We start from the raw sequence: 12,445 nt of genomic DNA, 5'->3' as shown, positions 1-12,445 counted from the left end.
AGAGGGATTTAACTCTTTTGGGGGGAAATTATATTAAAGAAGAAAAAAGAAGAAACCCATGAAATTGGGGTTTGAAATAAATAAAACTATAAGAAGGAAAAAATAGTCCTAGAAACTCGTTAAATATATTTTACAAAATGTTCTAATTATTGTATAGCTCTTAACTGGCTATAATCCTAACTGGCCATGGGTATTGTAGTCAACTCTATTTCATATAATCAAAGTGATATAGATATTTTGCTGATGGATGAGGCACAGTCTTTAATCCTCTTAATAAGTATGATATTAGCAATAAAGAAAAATAAATTTAAAAGCATCTCCATACCATGGTATGGAAAGAATTGTAAATGAAGGCTCGAGTAGAGGATACAAGATGGCCAAATAGGAACAGCTCTGGATTGCAGTTCCCAGCAAAAATGTGGAGGCCGCTGCAGGTGATCCCCAGGCAAGCAGGATCTGGAGTGGACTTCCAGTAGTCCTACAGGAGAGGGCCCTGACTGTTAGAAGGAAAACTAAGAAACAGAAAAAAATAACTTCATCAGCAACAAAAAGGACATCCACTCAGAGACCCCATCTGAAAGTCACCAACCACAAAGACCACAGGTAGAAATCCACAAAGATGGTAAGAAACCAGTGCAAAAAGAATGAAAATACCCAAAACCATAATGCCTCTCCTCCTCCAAGGGATCACAACTCCTCACCAGAAAGGGAACAAGGCTAGCAAGAGAATGAGCCTGATGAATTGACAGAAACTGGCTTCAGTAGGTGGGTAATAACAAACTTCTCTGAGCTAAAAGGTCATGTTCTAACCCAATGTAAAGAAACTAAGAACCTTGAAAGAAGGTTTGAAGAAATGCTAATGAGAATAAACAGCTTAGAGAAGAATATAAATGAATTGATGGAGCTGAAAAACACAACATGAGAACTTCGTGAAGCATACACAAGTTTCAGTAGCTGAATTGACCAAGCAGAAGAAAGGATATCAGAGATTGAAGATCAACTCAATGAAATAAAATGAGAAAGCAAGACTAGAGAAAAAAGAGTAAAAAGAAATGAACAAAGCCTCCAAGAAATATGGGATTATGTGAAAAGGCCTAATCTATGTTTGATAGGTGTTCTTGAATTTAACAGAGAGAATGAATCCAAGCTGGAAAACACTCTTCAGGATATTATCCAGGAGAATTTCCCCAACCTAGCAAGGAAGGCCTACATTCAAGTCCAGGAGATACAGACAACACCACAAAGATATTCCTCAAGAAGAGCAATCCCAAGGCACATAATCATCAGATTCACCAGGGTTGAAATGAAGGAAAAAATGCTAAGCACAGCCAGAGAGAAAGATCGGGTTACCCACAAAGGGAAGCCCATCAGACTCACAGTGGATCTCTCAGAAGAAACCCTACAAGCCAGAGAGAGTGGGGGCCAATATTCAACATCCTTAAAGAAAAGAACTTTCAACCTAGAATTTCATATCCAGCCAAATTAAGATTTATAAGCCAAGGAGAAAGAAAATCCTTTATGAACAAGCAATTGCTTAGAGATTTCATCACCACCAGGCCTGCCTTACAAAAGCTCCTGAAAGAGGCACTAAACATAGAAAGGAACAACCAGTACCAGCCACTCCAAAAACATACCAAATGGTAAAAAGCATCAACACAATGAAGAAACTGCATCAACTAACAGGCAAAACAGCCAGCTAGCGTCAAAATGGCAGGATCAAATTCACACATAACAATATTAACCCTAAATGTAAATGGGCTAAATGCTCCAATCAAAAGACACAGACTGGCAAATTGGATAAAAAGTCAGACCTATCAGTGTGCTGTATCCATGAAACCCATCTCACATGCAAGGATACACATAGGCTCAAAATAAAGGGATTGAGGAAGATCTACCAAGCAAATGGAGAGCAAAAAAAGCAGGAGTTACAATCCTAGTTTCTGATAAAATAGACTTCATCATAGACCACCAAAGATCAAAAGAGACAAGGGCATTACATAATAGTAAAAGGATCAATGCAACAAGAAGAGCTAATGATTCTAAATATATATGCATCCAATACAGGAGCACCCAGATACATAAGCAAGTTCTTAATGACCTACAAAGAGACTTAGACTCCCACACAATAATAGTGGGAGACTTTGACACTCCACTGTAAATATTAGACAGATCAATGAGAAAGAAAATTAACAAGGAGATCCAGAACTTGAACTCAGACCTGTACCAAGCAAATCTAATAGACATTTACAGAACTCTCCACCCCAAATCCACAGAATATACATTCTTCTCAGCACCACATCACACCTTCTCTAAAATTGACCATATAATTTGAAGTAAATCACACCTCAGCAAATGCAAAAGAATGGAAATCATAACAGTCTCTCAGACCACAATACAATCAAATTGGAACTCAGAATTAAGAAACTAACTCAGAACCACACAACTTCGTGGAAACTGAACAACTGGCTCTTGAATGTTGACTGGATAAACAATGAAATGAAGGCAGAAATAAAGATATTATTTGAAACCAACAAGAATGAAGATACAATGTACCAGAATTTCTGGGATACATTTAAAGGAGTGTCTAGAGGAAAATTTACAGCAATAAATGCCCACATGAGAAGAAAGGAAGGATCTAAAATCGACACCCTATCATTGAAATTGAAAGAGCTACAGGAGCAAGACCAAAAAAAAAAAAAAAAAAAACTCAAAAACTAGCAGAAGACAAGAAATAACTAAGATCAGAGCAGAACTGAAGGAGATAGAGACAGAAAAAACCCTTCAAAAAAATCAATAAATCCAGGAGCTGGTTTTTTGAAAAGATCAACAAAATAGACCACTAGCCAGATTAATAAAAAAGAAAAGAGAATAATCAAATAGATGCAATAAAAAACGATAAAGGTGATATCACCACAGATTCCACAGAAATACAAACAACCATCAGAGATTACTACAAACAAATCTATGCACATAAACCAGTAAACCTGGAAGAAATGAATAAATTCCTGGACACTTAACACCTTCCCAAGCCTAAACCAGGAAGAAGTTGAAACCCTGAATAGACCAATTACAAGGGCTGAAGTTGAGGCAGCAATTAATAGCTTACCAACCAAAAGAATCTATAAAGAACTCAAACAGATTTACAAGAAAAAAATAAACAAACCCATTCAAAAGTTGGCAAAGGATATGAACACACACTTTTCAAAAGAAGACGTAAATGAGGCTAACAGACATATGAAAAAATGCTCATCATCACTGGTCATTAGAGAAACGCAAATCAAAACTACACTGAGATATCATCTCACTCCAGTTAGAATGGCTATCATTAAAAAAATCTGGAGACAACAGACGCTGGAGAGGATGTGGAGAAATAGGAACACTTTTACATTGTTGGTGGGAATATAAATTAGTTAAACCATTGTGGAAGACAGTGTGGTGATTCCTCAAGGACCTAGAAACAGAAATTCCATTTGACCCAGCAATCCCATTAGGGGAATATATCCAAAGGATTATAAATTGTTCTATTATAAGGACAAATGCACACATATGTTCACTGCAGCACTGTTTACGATAGCAAAGACTTGGAACCAACCCAAATGCCCATTGATAATAGACTGGACAGGGAAAATGTGGCACATGTACACCATAGAATACTATGCAGCCATAAAAAAACCATGAGTTCATGTCCTTTGTAGGGACATGGATGAACCTGGAATCCATCATTCTCAGAAACTGATGCAGGAACAGAGAATCAAACATGGAATGTTCTCACTCATAGGTGGGTGCTGAACAATGAGAACACATGGACATAGGGAGGGGAGCATCACACACTGAGGTCTGTGAGGGGGGACTAGGGGAGGGACAGTGGAGGGTAGGGAGTTGGGCAGGGATAACATGGGGAGAAATACCAGATATAGGTGACGGGGATGGAGGCAGCAAACCACATTGCCATGTATGTACCTATGCAACAATCCTGTATGTTCTTTACGTGTACCCCAGAACCTAAAATGCAGTTAAAATATATATATATATATATAAAGAATTGTAAATGAAAAATAAATGTCCAGTTAAATTATAGAAATGAGACTATAGCATTAATACCACCTTTACTGAGTTCTTTATCTTAAATATGAGCTTCTACACATGAAACACTGAATTAAATGACTGTCAAGTTCCTCAAGCATGAACAATGGGGATTTCAGAAACATGACATTCGTTCTTGGGAACAGAATTTTAGTCTTCTCTGTTTTTTCTTACTAAACTGGCTACTAACATTTCTGGAGCCCCAGTGCCTAAAACAAAGTATGCATTTAATAAAAAGTCACTAAATAAATAGATAAATTAAGGAATGAAAGTGTGAATAGACCTCTGTGCTGAGCACAGAATGATACTTTTCTTAGCCAGTTTAGGCTGCTATTATGGAACATCATAAACTGGGTAGCTTAAGCAATAAACATTTATTTCACATAATCTGGCGGTTGACAGTTGAGATCAGGATACCATCATTGTCAGGTTATTGGCGAGGTCCAGCTTCCTGGTGTGCAGACAGCTGGCTTCTCACTGAATCTTCACATGGTGGGGAGAAAGAGTACTAGTCTAGCCATCCCTTTAAATAACAGTACTAATCCCATCAGGGAGACCCACCCTTATGACCTTACCTAAACCTAATTACCTCCCAAAGGCTCCACCTTCAAATATCACCATATTGAGACTTATGGATTCCACATATGAATTTGGAGAGAGAAACATTCAATCCATAGTACCTACAGATGCTGCACTCAAGAAATGCAAGTCTAAAGGAGAAAAGAAGTAAATGTTTTGATGCAAAGACATGACACACAAAATTGAGGCCTCACAAAAAGAGTTTGCAGACATGTAAAGCAATCCTTCCCCCTTCAGCTAGAGTTGGTTCTTGAGATAAAATTCTGGCCCTCAAACCAGGGCTCCAGTGTAGAAGGAACAATTAAGTGCGCTACAGCACTTTGCTGTCAAAGAACTGACTCAGTACCTTCTGCAGAGCCTAACTTGAGAATGGTGAAGGGATGCTGAAAGAAGAGTCTGAATCCAGCTGTCAGCACACACAAGGGAAAAACACATGGACAGGAGAGCAAGCAGCTCAAACATCAGGACAGATAAAAATTCATCATCCACCCATTCATCCAACAAATATTAATTGAACACTTTCTATCTGCCAAGCTCAGTTCCAAACTCCATGGGTACAGAGTGAACAAAAACAGTCATGACCTTGCATTTAGGCAGTTTGGGGTCTAACAGAAAGGAAAGGCACTCCATAGATAAGTACAAAAGGAAATGTAAAATTGCAACTCAGATAAACGCCCTAAAACAGATTTTCAGTGTGCTAAGAGCATGTCTAAGTGGGTGACTTTGAATTAGCTAGGGATGACAAGCAGTGGAGGGAGATCAATATTCTGACCCCAAAATCTGAACTATTTCTAAGGCTCAATTTAGCAAAAGTGCTGCAGTTGGTTTCCTTCCTTCCTATTTGATTTCCTTCTTTTTTTAAAAAAAAAAATATATATTTTTCTATCCACATTCACGTATCTGTCTTCTCTTTCTGTGTAAACATGCTTTTGTGTGTGTTTGTGATTTGTGCCAATTGTTGCGATGGTTGATCTCATTTCACAGAAAAGCCATGAGGGATTAAACAGAATGGTGGAATGAAGACAGGCTTTCATTTGAATCCTAGCCCTGTCTCTTACCTCCTGTGTTCCTTTGAGAAAGTTGCTGAACATTTCTGAACCCATTTCCTTATTGAGAATCACTTTTTATAAAATAATTTTACTGTGTAAGTCATACAAGATGAACTTCAGATAGAATTTTGGAAGACAGAAAGGAAATTTACAATCTCATTACTTTAATGTGTGAGTTTTTATCCTTACCTTTTTGCTTTCCATCTTTGCAGGTGTGGAAAACACCTGTATATAATTGGTGTGTAATCTCAATGTGCTTGGCATTTTGATTTCTATATCCAATGTTTCTGTATAATTTGCCCATTAACATGGACCTTAGGCCCTGTGACTTTTGAATCTTGCTAAAATTTACATATTGGTTAGAGGAGAAACAATTTCAAAATCTGAAAAGCAGGTCCCCAGAATACTGAGACGGTGACCAGAGATTTGCCTGCATTATTGGAGGCTGTGAGAGGTGATGTCAGTGGGGGTACCTCTGGGTGAGGTTTTAGTTCTCCAGGAAGGACAGAGACAGGGAGGGTCAGCTATTTCTGTTCCTTATAAACTTGGGATTCTTCCTGGATTATGCCCCGTCCTTCTCAACAGGAAAAGGAGGCCTGAAGGTGAAGGGTGGGATACACAGGGTTGGTCTAATTTCCTGGGATAACTGGAGCCTCATTTGTTTAATTCAGGTCTTTCTCCAGTTCAGAATTGTGCTATGCAATAAAAAGCAATTGCTTATTTAACATTTCAGACTCAGCAATGATATAACTGGTACATTTATTAACATGTAATATGAAGTTTAGATATTAGAGTTTAAAATAACTTTAAAAATATTCTCTATTTCAAAAGTTATTTATTATTATTAAAAATAACATGGAAATGACTAGGAAAGTTGTGGGTGAAGTGGATGAAGAGAGGTTGGTTAATAGGTATAAACATACAGTTAGATAGAATAAATAAATTCTAATGTTCCATAGCAGAGTAGGACGACCATAGTTAACAGCAATGTGTTGTACATTTCAAAGTAGCTAGAAGAGAGGACTTGACATGTTCCCAACACAGAAATAACAAATACTCAGAGTGATGGACACTCCTGACGCCCTGACTTGATCACTCTGCATTCTATACATGTAATGAAACATCACGTGCCCAGGAATATGTACAATTATTATGTATCAATAAAAATTTTTAAAAAACATAAAAACGTCAAAAAAGCATTGATAGAAAAATGAATTACATACACATACATATATGTACAATTTGCAAATATGTAGTACCTATTATATGTTATGGAGGACCGATAATTTCACTTCTATATTTGTACACTTGAAATAGTTATTGTATGTAAATGTGCTTTCATTTGAAAACTTAGAAAATGCCATATATACAGCTTTTTTCTTTTTTTCATTTGAAGTTACATTGACAGAATTTTCCCCAACATTAAACACTCTTAGAGCATAATGTCTGTAATTGATGAATTTCAGTGCATTATTCTTTACAGGAAGGTTTTTAGAATTTTCCTCTGTTGTTAAGGATTCGGTTCTTGCCAACCGTTCTCTACTGTAAGCAACAACATCATGTCGAACTATCTTTACATGCAACTCTACCAGCAATTCATTCTTTGGATAGATTCCAAATAGTTAGGTTAGTCGGTTTTAAAAAATCAATATTTTAAGGCTCTTGATACTTGATGCTAAATTATTTTTTGTAAAAATTTCTATTTTCACCAGGAATGTATGACTGTCATCTCCTGGGACCCTTGCCCACTCTGAGAGTTTGTGTGCATGTGTGTGTGTGTGTGTGTGTATGATCATCACCAATTTGATTTCTAAAGTCACCTCTCATCAATGGACTGATTCTCAATTGTCTTAGAAGCGTTTTTACCACTTGTACTTTTTTTGTGTGTGAGAATTTCATTTTAATGCTACACCCTCATTTGTAAAATATTCTCATCTACTTTCTTTTTCTACCTGAATCACTTATATTCTATCTACTTTCAAAAGGATTTAAAGTCCTCAATAGAAAAAAAATGCCGTCAAAACACTGAAATCAGGCTAAACAAGCCATGCTTCACACATAGAATACTGCAGCTTAATAGACACTTCCACGTGCATCCTTCCATTTCCTCTTCACAAGATGTCTGGCAGGTCTGGGTAATTACTACACTCCTTATATAGATGTAGAAACTGAGGCTGCTAGAAGGGAGGTGTTGGCGCTGGAGCAGATAGCTGTCCTCTGTCAGCACCAGAACTGCCACTGCTGTCTGTTTCATCTCAAACCGACGCTGCCACCAGGTCCAGTCCATTCATTTAATAAATATTTATTCAGGGCCTGATTGCTATATGCCAGGCACTATTCCTGACATTAAAGATCCAGAAGAGAACAAAATAGACAAAGTATTGCCTTAAATGTCAGAATGGATGGAGGACAGGTGAGGATATGTATTGTGCTAAGGAAAGGAAAGCTAGGAAGAGAAATAAAAGGGAGTGGGGGATAGAGGGTGAGGTGACCAGATTAGGAGTGCAGGCATTTCTGTTTATTTTGTGTTCTTTCCTTCCTCTCCAGTACACACAAGATCGCCAAGCATTAAGATTCTCCTGTGGAGCGAGGGTATGATTCTTTAAATGGAGACAGCCAGAGAGCTAGGTGGCTGCAGCCCAGCACTATACCTCGCCCCTCCCTCAGTGTCATGCAGACAAAATGTATTCAGAAGTCAGAAGTGAAATTGTGCAAATCCATCATTGACACTGCCTTGAAGGTTACCTCGGGGGAGCTGAATGCACCCCTGCCAGCAAGCTGGATGGATGATGATGGGGACAGAAATTCTGGGGGAGTTGTAAATGGCAGCCGCTGCCTCTATAGGAAACCCAAAGGGAACACAGCAGAGGAAGAGGTGATGGAGGAACCACTCCCTTCTCGGAGGGTTCAATGTCATTCTGCAGACACAACCAAATAACTTTTTCTTCCCTGCTGCTCCTCCATCTGAAATGACAGCCCCGAGCTCGCTTTTTCCTTGATTGTGTAACTCTGATTACAGGCATGGCCAAAGGAATCCCAGGGCATTACTGCAAAGCTCAGGGGTCCCCAAAGAACTAAAGAGTAGGCTCCACAAAAATCCCGATTCCTACCATGAAACTGAAGTACGAAAACCAAAGGGGCGTAGAAAAGGTATGCACATTCGCATCACATAGCAGTGGCTGGAGTCCTGAGCTGTGTCTGAAGGCTGTGAGATCATATTTGGAGCTGCTGATCGGTTTTGTAATGATGGCACTGTCGTGCAGCGCAGTGAGACTTCACTCCGTGGCCAAAGACAATGGTATTTCTAGGAGTCCTGTGAGGTTGCTGCTGTTCTCTTAAGACACCAGGTAGCCATCTGATCCTCCCTGAGCAAGCTAACTGGGAAGACAGGTTTATTAAATCTCTCTTGGTCTGACTTACATGAAACAAGAGAGTTATTTTTTTGTTTTTTTTTTTAAACAATTAAACATGTCTTTGAAGCCTCCTGCTCTTAGTTTCCAAGTCTTTGCACACTCTAGTATTTTAAGAAGCAGCACGCACTAACTGAGTGTCTTGCATGCCGTACATTGTACACTGAGCTCAGAAATGCACATGACTGGCTATGGAGGAAAACAGCTTCACTGAGAGCATCATAATAGCTACCCCCAAGGTCGTGATCACTAAGCTCAAAAGTAAGCTCACACATTCACACACAGACAACGAACAGAGTTGGGGCCCCGTGCTCCCTGTGTGTGTACTGGACTGAATGAAGCATCGCAGAGCCCATCCCCTGCTGTTCCCTTTCCCAGCCTCACCTCAGCTCCCTTGGGCCATGTGGCACCACCTGTGACGTTCCAGTTCTCCAGCTTTAGCATTCGGCATCTATGTGCTTCTGTATCCACAAATAAGACTATTGCATTTAAAACGCAGAGACCGTCACTGGGTCCTCTGCAGGTAGCTGGGCTTCTTACTCAGCCTGGCTGGGGTTTGTTTTGTTTTGTTTTTGAGATGGAGTCTCACTCTTGTCGCCCAGGCTGGAGTGCAATGGCACAATCTCTGCTCACTGCAACCTCCACCTCCTGGGTTCAAGTGATTCTGCCTCAGCCTCCTGAGAAGCTGGGATTACAGGCACCTGCCACCATGCCCGCCTAATTTTTGTATTTTTAGTAGAGACTGTGTTTAACTATGTTGGCCAGGCTGGTCTTGGACTAGTGACCTCAGGTGATCCCTGTGCCTCAGTCTCCCAAAATGCTGGGATTACAGGCGTGAGCCGCCCCACCCAGCCCAGCCTAGCTGGTTTTAATGCTTCATGTGCTGGGCACTCTGCATGGCAGATTCTGACCGCCATGTGTGAGTTCCCTGGAGAGAACCTCCCCATCTTTTCTTCTGTGTCTTGAAAAAAAAAACAAGGACCCGTTTTCTTACCAAGTTGGAAAAAGTAAGTGAGCCTGGGCCACTGGAATCCCTCAGCCAGTCTTGTCCCATCCAATGGCATCACCTTCCCTGCCTCTCTGCAGCTGGGAACTCTCAAGACTCTGACTAGTCAGGGCTCCTAAGTTCAGTTATTGCTTTTCTACTGGTATATTCACTCATTTTATTCACTTGAGTACCAAACTATCGATCTTGCTAGAATGTATGGCCACTGGTGAGACGTCAAGCATAACAGAAACAATTCCTACCCTTGTGAAATGTTCACCAAATTGAGAAAACCAAGATTATACGAGTCCTTTTTAAAATAATATTCATTGTGCACTAGAGAAGTCTGTGCTGTTTTGCAGAAACAGGAATGGATAACAGATATTCTTGGGAAGTATTTAGGGCCCAAAAAGGATCTTGGAGTGTGTGTGTGTGTGTGTGTGTGTGTGTCAGAGAGAGAGAGAGAGAGAGAGAGAGAGAGAAAGAGAGAGAGAGATTGAGGGAGAGAGGGACAAGTCTCTAAGCTCACACATACATACACATACAGGGGCAGCAGGGACAGAGTTTGAAGAGGAAACCCACAGTCTTGCACTTAATGGCTTCCTGAGTGAAATCAGAACACAGCCCCTACTTCCAATGCAGACTCCTGGTCGTGGGCTGGCCCAGTGTTGTACTTAGCATAGGAAAGAACCCAGGCCCCTTCACCAGGTGTTGCTGACCTGAATCTGGTCTCCTTCTCAACGTGGATAAGAGTGTTCTCCGACACAGACAGAGGCCTGGAGTCTAAATCTCACCACTTTAAAACATTTGGCTGCTCCAGGCAGATTTTTATCTACATCAAAGAGAAGCAAAGCTGTTAAAATGGAAACTGAGGGGGGTGAAAAGGGTGAATGTGGGTGTTGAATGAACACAGATGGTCGGTGTGGAGTTTCACTCCAGAAGGGTTTTGTTTGTTTGTGGAAAGAGATAGGGACTGGCCCAGTGCTGCCAGGCCTTCCGCTCAGCACCAGGCAGGCCTGGCCCCAACTGCATCCTCTGTCAGCAATGTTCCACTCTCCTGGTCTCCGCTGGGCTTTTGCTCCTCCCATTCCAACTTATTTTTAACCAGGAAAACATAATGAACTCTAGTATTATGTGCCAAGCTAAACATGTTACATGCATTTTCTGTTTTAATCCTCACAACCCTCCTACTTAGGTGTCGTTATCACTGTACTCATTTCACACAGGAGGAAAATTAGAGTTAGGGAGGTAAGCATCTTACTCCAAATCCCAAACCCTGTGAAGACCAGAACCAGGATTCAACCCCAAGCTTACGGTCGTACTCTACCGCCTAGAAATGCCAAAGTTCATAAGGAAACAATAATCCAGAGATTTCCCTTTCAGCACAGTGATGCCTTTATTTCTAGTCTTAACTTTCTTTTTGCATGATTTCCGTTTATACATGGTTGATATCTGTTTATGAATGAGTATAACTTTATATCTTGCTTTTTAAAAAATACACTATTATGGATATACTATTATTAGAAACTCTTGATAACCATAATAATCAATGATGTAGTAGTCCACATAGGATTGGTACAAAGTATGAATCTGTATATCATAATTTATTCACACCAGCAAACTCTGAGTATATGTTTCAGTTATTTCCCTTATTGCTTTAATTGCCTTGGGACTATAAATGATGCTGTAATAAGTATCTTTTTATATGCAACATAATGCACTTATCAGAGTCCAAGAGTAGTAATATGTTACGAGTTCTTGAGGTAGCTTCCAAGCAAGGCTTGATTCCCTTCTTAATAATAACCACATCTTAGCAATTATTTCCTCAAACGAAAATAATGGTAGCTGGTTTATATGCTTTATAACTGTGGGAGTGCCAGTGTGCCTGTGCATGTGTGTGTGTGTGCGTGCCTGCTCACAAATAGTAAAACTGTGCAGGGTTAGCTGCTGTCATGATGATGTTGATCATGGCTCAAGTCACATAGCAATGCTCCTGAGTCTCCTTTCCTCTGTGCCTAATATTTGAAAGAAAAGATAGACATTTACAATGAATAAGCACTTTTATGCACAGACTGTATTAGATACTCAAGCCAGCTTCTTGAGTCCTCCCCAGTATCTTGCAAGAAGGAGTTTTGCAAAAAAAAAAATGAAGCTAAAAATGAAGTAACTAATCCAAGATATTTTGTAGCCAGAGAATACTGGGCATCTTGAGGATTCAGAACATTTCAGAAGCGCAGCCTCCTTCTACCACAGCATACTACCCTCCTGAGAGGTCCTGTGCAACAAACCTTTAATATCTGAGTTGAATATATGAACCCAAAGTGTAAACAATGTAAATA

The sequence above is a fragment of the Callithrix jacchus genome, chromosome 20 (genome assembly GCF_049354715.1).
Source record: "Callithrix jacchus isolate 240 chromosome 20, calJac240_pri, whole genome shotgun sequence".
Lineage (NCBI taxonomy): Eukaryota > Metazoa > Chordata > Mammalia > Primates > Cebidae > Callithrix > Callithrix jacchus.
Note: the sequence above shows the minus strand (reverse complement) of the source record.